The 11,608-nt window shown below is 47.0% G+C and overlaps 1 long non-coding RNA gene across 4 annotated transcripts; it reads left to right on the top strand.

The window, feature by feature from the left end:
* Window positions 1-1,121: 1,121 nt before the first annotated feature.
* Window positions 1,122-10,653, top strand: LOC116955146 (uncharacterized). Of its 4 annotated transcripts, XR_004404803.2 has the most exons (5): window positions 1,175-1,435; window positions 5,633-5,724; window positions 7,589-7,685; window positions 8,961-9,206; window positions 9,951-10,653. It is a non-coding gene; the product is annotated as an uncharacterized LOC116955146 (long non-coding RNA). The 4 variants fall into 4 exon arrangements; XR_012929763.1 differs by having other exon boundaries at window positions 1,122-1,435; window positions 5,633-7,027; window positions 8,961-10,653; XR_012929762.1 differs by having other exon boundaries at window positions 1,176-1,435; window positions 8,961-10,653.
* Window positions 10,654-11,608: the final 955 nt, after the last annotated feature.

The following is an 11,608-nucleotide window of genomic DNA, read 5'->3' as shown; positions in this document are numbered from 1 at the left end:
CTCGGAGGTGACCCGCGTTGGTTCGAGCCCGGACCCCTTTGAAGGGCGCCTTGGGGGCTTGCCGCGTGTTGAGAGTTCTCGCTTTATCGCCCTCAGCGACGTGGTTGGTTGTCGTGGGTTGTCTCGTGCGTCTCTCTCCGGAGGAGGAGGGGGGGGGAGTTCCTCAAGTTTTGCCTGTTTTTATTCTTCACCTCACACTCCTCCTGCATTTATAAACGACATCGCCACGCGTTTAATTTAATAGCTTATTTGGCCGCTGTTATAAATAATAATAATGGTGATGGTGATGAGTCGCCGACTTCGTTGAATTGTCACTTCGCGATGTCTGAGGGGAAAAAATATATTATTTTTTTAAAAAATATATATATAAACCCACGCGCAGCAGCTAAGCGGGGCCTTTACGATGCTCAGACGAAATGAAATGTTCATTAATGTAACCTTCGTCAAGTTAATGTTGTTGGCAATCCGCGGCCGTCATCCGGGAGTAGATTGACCCACGGCTGATGACCATTGATTCGAGTTTTAATTTTGTTTGCATTTACAAAGGCGACACGGGCTATCGCCTATCATGGCTTTCCTCAGAGGGGCGTGGGGGGGGGGTAGGAATTAGTTAAGTAAAGATTATAATTAGCTTAGATCTAACTTATAAATCACGGGCTCTAGGCGCGCCCCGAGTTACGCGTGCGCGTTTCGCTCGCTTCGCGATCGCCTTCGGGCCACCGTAGTCCTGACGTTGGAATCGATTAACGTGCATAACTCGGTTCGGTATTCGATTATTTATTTATAAAAAAAATATGCAACGCATATTTGTTTATTGTGGTTAAATTGCATTGCAAATCGACTTTACCCGGTCAACAAAGGGGGCGTGAATGCAAGTGGTGAGATTTTTTTTGTCATTTAAATTAATGTTTGATTTTTAGTGCGAGTTTGTTTGAATTCGATTCCGATTTATGAATGAATCGACTTGCCTCCTTATTAGCCGCCCTTCTCAACGCACATTCGATTCTGGCATAATCACAAATTATCAAATCGATTGGTATGCTGTGACCCTCAAACGTGGAATCGATTCGCGTTTGTAACTGCACGCGATTTTCTCACCGCTCGTCACCTGTCCGGCGACGCAAAGGAATCTATCCCGTAGCTCGATTCCACATCGCACTCTCTTAACGCGTTCGGATCGAGCGCGCGGAATGACTTATCCGGATCGATCCTCTAGTCGCCATTAGGCTGCTAAACGATGGTGGGTTTCATCCATCGAACCTTCTCGTCTGTTTAAAAAAACTAAACTTCAGGCGACGTTTATCGTGCGGATATCGACGATCGAACTCTTAAACACTTCAGCGCCAGATGTTGTCCAGTTTGGCGGCTCGAGGCGACGAGCCGAGCCCGATGTTTGCGGATTCGTTTCGGCCTCGCTGGCGGACCTCCACCCCACGTGAGTAGTCGCAAAGGCGGGAAATTGTTGTAAGGGCCATGCGGGGGCAATACGCGTGGTGATTTAATAAATGCCCTACCGCATTGTAAACTACTACACTACTAAACATTACACTACTAAACTACTGCACTACTAATCACTAACCTACTGTTACACTACACTATACACTTGGATTAACTTTGAGATTTGTGAGGGGCACTGGGGGTGACCGCTACTAATCACTAACCTACTGTTACACTACACTATACACTTGGATTAACTTTGAGATTTGTGAGGGGCACTGGGGGTGACCGCTACTAATCACTAACCTACTGTTACACTACACTATACACTTGGATTAACTTTGAGATTTGTGAGGGGCACTGGGGGTGACCGCTACTAATCACTAACCTACTGTTACACTACACTATACACTTGGATTAACTTTGAGATTTGTGAGGGGCACTGGGGGTGACCAATGAGGTCTGAATTGGTCTGTAATAAGGTTGTGCGTGCACTGGTGAATGCGCGAAATTGTATCGTACGTGATGAAAACAATTGGCGTATAATCTTGTTTGGGTGAATCTGCACATATAAAATAACGGGGGTAACATTTCAAATCCACGTTTGCAACCTAGAAGATTTAAAATACCTTTTTTTTAAAACTCCCATTGATCGTAAGCGATGGTAAACCAAGAATACGGAAACTTTTATTTTACCACTTTCAAGTTTTCTCCGCTGAGCCGTACGGATCTTTGCTTCCTTCCAAAAGCGACATGTCGATCACAAATAATAAGCTGGCAGTAGTGGCTCATGTGTCGAGTTGTGTAGCTATCAAATTATCTTAACAGCGTGGTTCTAAATGTAGAGGGGGAAACATTCCACGTGGTGATCAATTCTAGACTTGGAAGCTTTCGTGACTGCAAGGACCCATAGTCTCGAAGACTGCGCTGGAGTTGAAAAAAAAGGCGGTCCCTTCACCTGATGAAGGCCGCCTGTGTTGTAGCCGAAACGTCGTGATTTTTGTTGTTTTATTTTTTACCTACGTGACTTTACCGAATAGAACCAACGAGTATCCACGTGGTGGTGGCGAGAGAGACGCGCACACTCCAAATACCCAGGGGTCGGGATCGAACCCACGAATCCTCCCGTATACCTGGCGAGGTATAGTCTTGGTTCTTTCGGTAAAGTCACGTAGAAGGGAAACAATAAAATAATAAAAATATAAAACAATTTCCCTTCTACGTGACTTTACACCACTGTTATATTCTTGGTTCTTTCGGTAAAGTCGCCACGTAGAAGGGAAACAATAAAATAATAAAAATATAAAACAATTTCCCTTCTATGTGACTTTACACCACTGTTATATATTCTTGGTTCTTTCGGTAAAGTCACGTAGAAGGGAAACAATAAAATAATAAAAATATAAAACAAAATTCTCACGACGTTTCGACTGCAACGCAAGCAATCATCATCAGGTGTGAAAACCGCAGCACGAACGATGAAAACCTCAGCAAGAATAAGAATTTTCTTGCTGTGGTTTTCACACCTGACGATGATTGCTTGTGTTGCAGTCGAAACGTCGTGAGAATTGTATTGTTTTATATTTGTATTATTTTATTGTTTCCCTTCTACGTGACTTTACCGAATAAACCAAGAATATGAATCCCTGCAGTCACGAAAGCTTTAAATCAGAATTTAAAAATCCAGGCGGAGGTAGTTAACATTAATAGTTTTTTAATCCCCTTTTTTCTGACAATCTTTACATTAACCACAATACCTGCGGTCACAATGCAAACAAAAAAACACTGATAATGTTATGCATTGTCCTTGAAATTGATTGGTCCACATTAGGGACAGCTTTCCTTAGAGCCGAGTCTCATTTGGTGTTAGACCAGATGACGCCAAAAGGCGTCTGACCGCAGGTATTGTGGTCAATGTAAACATGGTTCATTGTAAAAAAGGTTTCAGTTTAGTTGCCAGAACAAAAGGGTAAAAAACTATTATGTTTTGCGACTGGCAAAGGAGGCCTCATGATGTAGCTAATATTAGTACGTCGTGTGTTTAGAGTAGTGACTTTTTTTGTTCGCCTGCAAAGTTCACGAAATGGACAATTTAAAATATTGACGTTCATTTAGTCGTACTTTTTGTTTCTCGGAACCACGTGGTCAGGCCTAGAGGGGTTTACATAACCTATTATAGTACTACACCACCACTACACTACTACACCACCACTACACTACTGCACCACTACACTACTATACCACTACACTATTATACCACTACACTACTACACCACTACACTACTACACCACCACTACACTACTGCACCACTACACTACTATACCACTACACTACTACACCATTACACTACTACACCATTACACTACTACACCACTGCACTACTGCACCACTACACTACTACACCACTACTACACAACTACACCACTACACTACTATACCACTACACTACTATACCACTACACTACTACACCACTACACTACTACACCACTACACTACTACACCACTACACTACTATACCACTACACTACTACACCACTACACTACTACACCACTACACTACTACACCACTACACTACTATACCACTACACTACTATACCACTACACTACTATGCCACTACACTACTATACCACTAAACTACTATACCACTACACTACTATACCACTAAACTACTATACCACTACACTACTATACCACTGCGCTACTACTCCACTGCGCTACTACGCCACTACACTACTATGCCACTACACTACAACACCACTACACTACTACACTACTATACCACTACACTACTATACCACTACACTACTACACCACTACACTACTACACCACTACACTACTATACCACTACACTACTACACCACTACACTACTACTACACCACTAGACAACTACACCACTACACTACCATACCTGTCAACCGGTTATCAATGCCCTACCTTATTACAGACCAATTGCGACATTATTGGTCACCACATACCCTTATAAATCTCAACGTTCATCCTACAAAGTCTCATCACAAGAGAGGAACGCAAACGAGACAACTTTTTGTTCGCCTGTATTGACCAGAAAACTAAAGTTTCCCTGTACAAGAATACGGGGTAAACCGTATGGCTTGACACGGTGTTGTACGGGGTTGTGCGAGTTGCCAAACACAAGATTGAGAAGCGCCGGTGAGTAAAAACGAAGCAACTTTGGGGGAGGGCAGAATTCGGTGGGAACCCTCCAGGCCGGAATGATGATGAACAATTCTCTCGAGTCCTGAATCCTGACGGTCTCAGATATAAAGTAAACGCTTTCTGACCGCCTGGAGGTTCATTCCCCACCCCGTGGGCTATTGCCGTTTGCTGGCGGCTTGGAATGCAGCGGCCGCCCTGGTAAACGTTGCTGGGCGTGTTAACTGCCGTTCCTTCACAGTTGAAGTGAAGTAAATGTCAGAATCTGTATTTACACTGCAGGAGGAATCCGATGAGCTATAAAGCTCTTTTTCACAGATGTCCAGTAGGGGCGGGTAAGAATGTAACAAACCGTACAAAAAATACACGATCACCCAAACACATGAAAATACTACTAAACCATACCTATCCGACCAGGCAAAGCGCACTGAGGTATTAACTTATTTTCAGAAGCGACCTGGCCACAAACGACAGCTCAACAAAGTGGCTTAAATACTCGACGCACGTTTATTCTAAATGTGGAGGGAAAAACCGGAGGACCCAGAGAAAAATCACGGGGAGAGAGAGGCACACAAACTCCAAATATACAAGCATCTCGAGGGTTGGGATCGAACCCACGAACTTCTGTACAGCAGGCGAGGTAGTTAACATAATCGCCACCATGGCAGGCAGGACCCTCCTGAAAATTAGTCTTTGTATCAGTAATAGATTTCTTTACTCCGGGCAAGCTGTGAGCGTCATTAATGCCGTAAACAATAACACTGACGTTTTAATTCTTGACGTAAAGCTTTCGTGACTGCAGGAATTCATATTCTTTGGGTCTTTCGGTAAAGTCTCTTAAATAGAGAAAGCTTTCCCCCTCTGTTTTCCTCCTCATGACGATCGCTTGTGTGTTGAGATTTAAACGCAGTAGTTTGGTTTTATTAAAAATTTTTTATAAATTTGAACCTATTTACGTGACTTTACGGAAAGACCCAAAGAATGCTAATGTTTGAATTCATATTTTTCTCAATAACAGAGGCTGCTGGAAACGGAGAGTTTGGTTGAATCGTCGCTTGGGCAGCATCCTCCTGATCGCCGAGAAGATGGAAGTTCTTCTCCCCACCAGAGGTCTCGACATCACATCACAAGTGAACTTCGTGCCGCTAAAAAAAAAATTCTCGTTCGTGGAGGTTTATAAGTCACAAGATAGACGGGCAGATAGTGGAGGCCACGCAACGCACGTGGCCTCCAATCCAGCACTGGGGGCAGCTTGGGTCACATGGTAGGAAAATCCCTTGCCATTGGTATCAAAGGAGGAGCCATATACCCTGGTTTGCCCAGGACAAGGCGGTAACGGCAAAGTGTGGACTAATCTCCATCTGTTCCAACTTACCTTTGGGCATCTAGCAGGAGCCTTACCGTGGCTCGTCACCAGAAAGCGGTAACGGCAAAGTGTGGACTAATCTCCATCTGTTCCAACTCTCTTACCCTTGGGCATCCAGAAGGAGCCTTGCCGTGGCTCGTCACCAGAAAGCGGTAACGGCAAAGTGTGGACTAATGTCCCATCTGTTCCAACTCCCCGTTGACCGTGATAACATTCCGTGCAATCTGCCGTGGACGTTAAACATCCCCTGACGTCATTGGCGAGCAGTCGGCCATCGTGAGAGCTGGCGTCCCGGGGTCCCACGTCGCCAAAAATGTGAAATGTACGCCGCAAAGTTACTCAAATCGGCATTACGCGCGGCAGTAAGTGCCAGCCCCCGCCGCCCCCCACTACTGGCAAACTAATGCCCCAGGTAACTCTTGGGAAAAAAAAAATTACTCTTTCCCCGCTCTGTGTTCTCACTTGGTTAAACAAAAAACAAGCTTTCCGTTTAAGCGTGCTGTTTTTGTTTCTGGCTGCTTTGCATTATTGGGCGTGTGTGCTATCACGTATGGTGCGAAAGAAGTTCGGTATACATGGGCTCCTGTACTTACGAACATTCGACTTGATAACTTTCAGAGATATGAACAAACCTGGGTCCGTATGTCCAGTTGCCTGTTGGGACCGAGAAGTCGTAAGTTCAACCGCCTCCCAGTAGATGGCGGTGGTGGCATCTACATCTGCAGAACGTGAAGAACCAGTGGCATCTACATCTACAGAACGTGATGAACCAGTGGCATCTACATCTACAGAACGTGAAGAACCAGTGGCATCTACATCTGCAGAACATGAAGAACCAGTGGCATCTACATCTGCAGAACGTGATGAGCCAGTGGCATCTACATCTGCAGAACGTGAAGAACCAGTGGCATCTACATCTGCAGAACGTGAAGAACCGGTGGCATCCACAGGAGATTATACAACTTTTAAAGCCATTCCCCATGTTTAGCGAACACGCCTTACGACACGTTTGGAATCGACTTGCGAACAGACCTCTGAAACTCGTTCGTAAGTAGAGGAGTCCCTGTACATATATAAAAAAAATATTACCAGATGTTGTTGGCAAGAGGGCGCACATCTCGTATACCACGGCGTTCCGCTTGAGCGATGGAAAACAAATATCTGTTTACAGTGAACGATGAGTGCAACGGTGTGTTGATTCACGAACAGTGGTTGGGGTGTGAGGAGTTGGAGGTGGGGGGGGGGGGTGGGTGTTTTATCGGGCACCTCCAGGCTGGAGTGATGATGAATACTCTCGAGTCCTGAATCCTGACGGCCTCAAAAAAGTAAACGCTTTCTGACGGCCTCGGAGGTGGGACCCTTCCACCCCTCCCTCGGGTCGTTAACAGCCCGGCGGCCGCCCTGGTTAACGCTGCCGGGCGTAGGCTGCCGTCTCCCCTCCTCGCTCACGGCGGAGTCTGTCGACCTGGACCAACGGAACCAAGGGACCCCCCCTCCACTCGCTCCTTTTAGCACGGGCCTTGACACTTTTACCGGTTGTAAACAATTGTGCGTTCATCACTTGTTTCAAAAACAATGAACCGCCGCGGGTTTATTTTATTTTCTCAGAATGTGGGGGCTGCCTGCGATGGAGACGTCCGCTGGAAGTGCCGGCTGTCGCGTCCATCCGTCCGTTTGAGAAGACAGAAGAGTCTCCTGCTGGAGGGTCTGTACCGCGAGTCGAACACTTGCGCATACGTAAGCGCTGAAACTCCTTTTGAGGCCCCCCTTAATGCGCTGGATTAGCAGCCTGTGCATTGGATATCCGCGTCCCGTGGAGTAATCTACAAGCCTTAATAGTTTAAAGTTGAGCAGCGCTGCTGTGGAACGTGGACAAGTCCTCTCGTGCTTTTGCATTGTTATTGTAACTTTTGGACCCGCCGCTATTGAACATCTGTGAAAATGAGCCTCCACAGCTCGTCGCTATTCCTCCAGTATAAATCAAGATTCTGAATCGGCGAGCTCCTGTTGCTGGGCACTCCCCATCCCACCCCCACCCCCCTCCCTGCCGGATGTGATGACATCTCTGAGCCCCGAGTCTCCGTGAGGGTCTCTAACAAAGTAAACGCTCTGATCCGTGCCATTGGGGTGGGGGGGGCGTGTAGGACGTTGTAGGGGCAGCTGATGTCAGCTCCGTCCTCTCGTCGGCATCGCTGCCACTCCGCCGTTTTAAGGGAGCAAATGCGCCGCCGTCCCTTGCAGACGAAAGGCGACGACGATCTTGGCCGTCGCGGAAATCGTGAATTTGTGCAGCTCGGTTAATGCGGGTTCTTTTTTTTGGGTTAGCGTGAATGTAAGGGTGTTGTTAAACCCCGCCACCATCCGACACGGCCAATGAGTAAGGTTTGCCACGTAAAAATGAAACGTTGAAAATTCGTCATTAGTTTACTTGGTTAAGCGCTTAACCGGTTGTTGTGTTCATAAAACCGGTGGTTGTTGTGGGTTAGATCGTGTAAATATAAATGTGTCGTTAAACCCGCCACCACCCGACAACCAATTGGTTAAGTCTTTCACATAAACAGAACGTGGCCAATTCGTCACGAGTACAGCACACCGGTGTGTTGGAGAGCAAATCCAGAACATTTACAATCTTGAGTACGACGTTTTGCCAGTAATTACAACCGGCATCATCACGCGCTAGCTAGATTTGTGGAGAAATCTTACTAATTTACTCAAAGCCTTACTAATTGGCTGTGTGGGGTGGTGGCGGATTTTAACGACGCGTACATTTTACGTGATCTAACCCAAAAAAAACACCTGTCGTTATGGATGATGTTGTGCAGCTCGCTGTAGATGCATGTCCGTGATTGTCGTTGTACTTTGGAGGAACGCATTCCCACACACACCCCCTCCCCCCCCTCCACGTAAACTGGGGTGTTGCTGTAATTGGGTACAGGATGTCTGATTGAAATTTTCTTTAATATTTTTTTTTTATTCTCAGACTGAAGGCTGGCATGGAGGGAACTGTTGGAACGGGTGCCACCTGTCAGATCGTCTCGTCTTGGAGACGGTGAACATCTGTTGTGCCTGTGGTCTGTGCATGAAAATTAAACAGCAGCATCAACCGCCCGTCACCAACTAATCGTCGGTGACGTGACACTTGCAGCGCTTGTGCCAGGCCAGGTGCACTTTGAGGCCACGTCAAGTGTCGAAGGCCTGCTGGCAGGAGGTCACGGAACACACCCAGGTGCCATTGGTTTGACTGACCGAGATGAATGGCAGATTGCACCACCTATGCTGCCCGCTGTGGCAATTTCCATTTTAGCCGCCCGGCACTCTTGCTCGTTACTTTGAGCGGCGCTCTATCCGCTCTTCGTTGTTGCTGGAGGCGTGACTGCCTCCCAACTCCCCAGTAGCGGTCCTAAGCCAACCACCTACAAACATATAGCATGTAACAGACTGTTGGGGCAAGTGCCGTGAGCGAGCACCTATGAAGGCTGACACGGCACACGAGGGGGCGGGTGATCAACACCACGCCCGACCGCCTTTGTCTCTCCAGCGGCGAGGCGATGTTTACACATCTCGCCTGATACTTGTTCGAGGCTCGGCCGACCTTGGGGAGTTCCCAGGACCGATTCGGATAATCGTCGCTGGTGTTGGCCGCGAGTGGGAATCTTAACTCGGTTCGCTGGGTTCGTAGCGCGGTGCACCAACCACCGTTCCGCCGCGCGAATTTTATAACCAGGTTCGATGCCCGTTGAAGATGCAAACAAAATCTGTTGGCTGTTGGTAATTCCAAGAACGTTGTGTGCCTGTGTCTCCCCCCGGCCGGAAGTGATGACGTCTCTGAGCCCCGAGTCTCTGTGAGGGTCTCTTAAAGTAAACGCTCTGATCTATGCCACTGGATGACATTGGGGGGGGGTTAAGGAGGTTATCGGAGGTCAGCGGAGGTCAGCGATTGTGCCACGCGTCACCCGCTCTCGTGTTACAGGCGGCGGTGGTGGTGGGGGCTCGGCACTGGATACACTGACCCCTTCGACCGGCGTCTGAATCCGGAGGTCGACAGTTCAATAGGCACTGGTGGAGGCGGGGGGGGGGTTAATAAACCTGCCCCCCACCCCACGCTCCCATTGTTTCAACTTCCACGCCCGGGGAGATGGCAGTGCAGAAATTCAAGCAAATGAAAGTGAGAGCAAAGATAAGAATTGTCACGGAAATGTTTTTTGCAAGTGGAGGTGAAAGCTCGATCTTAAGTGAAATATTAAATTCCCTGCAGCCCACACACTCCACTGTACGTTTTAGTTTACCAGGTAAGGCCCCGCTGAGCTTGTCGCTCTTTCTCAGCAGGGACCCGACCATCGGGAGTGATAGCTCAGCGGAGCGGACTCCGACGTGGAAATGTATGGCGGCCAAAATACTCTTCAAGACGCGTGATGTTGATTATTGAAGGTGGAGGGAGAAACCGGAGAAAGATCCACAAGACCACGGGGGAGACGGCTAGAGACGCACAGCAAACTCCAAATGTACAGCAGACGCCTGGGTCGGAATCGAACCCACGACCTGTATACCGGGCGAGATGGTTAACTTTGTTTCATGCCTTTGACCGTTCCCAATTTGGGATTCCCTCCAAATCGTCTCTTCTTTCCAAGCTCTTGCGTTACCCTTGCTTCCTTCAATAAACGTGTTACAACTTTGATGAGTTTTGCTCGCGTTGTTGTGGCTGTGACTGACTAAGCAAAAATCCAAAACAAGCCATCTACTCTACTCTGGGCTGGTTCTTTCGGTAAAGTCACGTAGGTGGAAATAAAATCAATCACGACGTTTCGATTTGCAACACGAGCAATCACCATCAGGTGTGGAAAACCACAGCAAGGAAATGTTGCTAGCGTCCACACAATGCACCCCCCTCCCTTCTCTCACCTAAACCTATCAAAGCAAATCTCCCTCCCACTTAAGCAAACCAATTATTGCTGTGGTTTTCCCACCTGATGATGATTGCTTGTGTCGCAATCGAAACGTGATTTTTTTTTGTTATTTTATTTCTACCCACGTGATGACTTTACCGAAAGATTCCTGCGGTCACGAAAGCTTCAAATCAGAGATTGAAGCCATCTACTGCCAAGTGGATGTTGGAAGTGCTAGCAAGTGCGAGGTTCTAATGTCTACCACCGGAGATATTTGAATCGCCAACAAGAGCGAATCGTGCAATAACCCTGAGTGATGTGAACGAAATCGCAATGGTGAGACTAGGCCCTAAGGGCCAATTAATTTCAAAGACCGCTAATATATTAGTGCATGATTGAAGTACGTGTGGTTAAATGCAGACGTGATTCCTTGCAAAAAAATTTCTATCTGGTGTTTGGACACATTCTCACCTGTTTTAAATGTCGGCAAGGGTAAAACCGATTTTTTTTCCTTTATTGACCACTGAATAAAACTGGTATCACTTAATAGATTTATTTTTTTATCAACTCTCGGTGGTTCTTTAGGTAAAGTCACGTAGAATGAGAATAAAAGAATAAATTGATAAAATAACAATAATATTCTCACGACGTTTTGGCCACAACACAAGCGGCCTTCATCAGGTGAAGGGACGAGACGCGCGTTTCTCAAAGATGAAGGCCGCTTGTGTTGTGGCCGAAACGTCGT

This window comes from Petromyzon marinus, chromosome 58 (assembly GCF_048934315.1).
Source record: "Petromyzon marinus isolate PM22_M1 ecotype Great Lakes invasive population chromosome 58, UKy_Petmar_22M1.pri1.0, whole genome shotgun sequence".
Classification (NCBI taxonomy): Eukaryota; Metazoa; Chordata; class Hyperoartia; order Petromyzontiformes; family Petromyzontidae; genus Petromyzon; species Petromyzon marinus.
The sequence above is the reverse complement of the archived record's forward strand: the minus strand, read 5'-3'. Positions and strand labels throughout refer to the sequence as shown.